Source organism: Trypanosoma cruzi, genomic scaffold, assembly GCF_000209065.1.
Source record: "Trypanosoma cruzi strain CL Brener 1047053515971 genomic scaffold, whole genome shotgun sequence".
NCBI lineage: Eukaryota > Euglenozoa > Kinetoplastea > Trypanosomatida > Trypanosomatidae > Trypanosoma > Trypanosoma cruzi.
The window spans coordinates 9525-10564 of NW_001849134.1; the positions used below are offsets into that span (position 1 = coordinate 9525).

A 1040-nucleotide genomic window follows, 5' to 3' on the forward strand; every position below is an offset into this window, starting at 1 on the left:
TCTTCCGCCCAGACGATCACACAGGATCCATTCCTAACGCATATCGCCCCACGAAAGTGAGGCAGGCGGGGGAGGAAAAGGAGGAGGAATCAGAGGGAGGAGGCAACAAAGGCAGGTGGATTGTCTGAGAAGAGGACGAGGAGGGATTCTTAAACCCGTCAGTTCCCCCAACATTGCCCCAACCAAACCAGCAGGCACCACAAGGCCAATTCCTAAATGAGGAGGAAGAAGAAATAACAATGAAGCGGAAACAACACCAAGAGAAACCCTACAATAATAAGAACGAGACGCCACCACACCAACAATCATTTCCTTCCTCAGAAGAAGAGGAGATGGGGGAGGAGGGTGTGGGAGGCGAGGAGGGGGAAGCATTAACACCGAGACACGCTACAGGTCAGGAGGACGGCGGACACCCTTTTTCACACAAGACAGCTGCGTTGCCTGATCTCGCGTGGTGCCTGGCAGGTGGGTGCCACCACCAGTTCTCGGGACCGCGCCGCGGGGAACACCTACAATCGCATATTCATGCGGTCCACCGTAAGCAGGAACGGATGGACATTACCAATGAAGCGCTCATCTCACAAGGACTGGTTCGGTGCGACGCATGTGGGGAAGTGTGCTCGGCCAGCCTGCGAGCACGGGCAGCACATCGACCACGCTGCGGCCACTACACATGTCGCAAGGAAAACATGGCGACACAGCGGGAGGAGTACCGTGCGTTGGTCACCGGATCCCACTATACCAAGACGACGGCGTGTCTGGAACGGGCACACTCCGTGGAATGGCCGACGACACCAGCCACAGACCCGCGGCAAGACCCGTGGCTGCAGGAAAGAGTGCCCACGAGACGTTACCTCCACAGGCGCGAGTGGCCCAACTGGCTGGATGCAAGCCGCACAGTCATGCTGGGATACAACGCCTCGGAGCCGGAGGAACGCAGCCGCAAACAAGTGGCCATCATGGACCTGGTGCGACACCACTTACGACTGCCGGAGAAACAGCGTAGTCGCCAAGCCACCCGCACCAACCATGACAAGCAG

At 58.1% G+C, this 1040-nt stretch overlaps 2 annotated features.

Annotated features, from left to right (window-relative positions):
- Window positions 1–1040: part of a sequence feature (areas not merged during assembly with more than two copies in the genome that could not be assigned to a particular haplotype) that runs on past both edges of the window.
- Window positions 1–1040: part of a mobile genetic element that runs on past both edges of the window.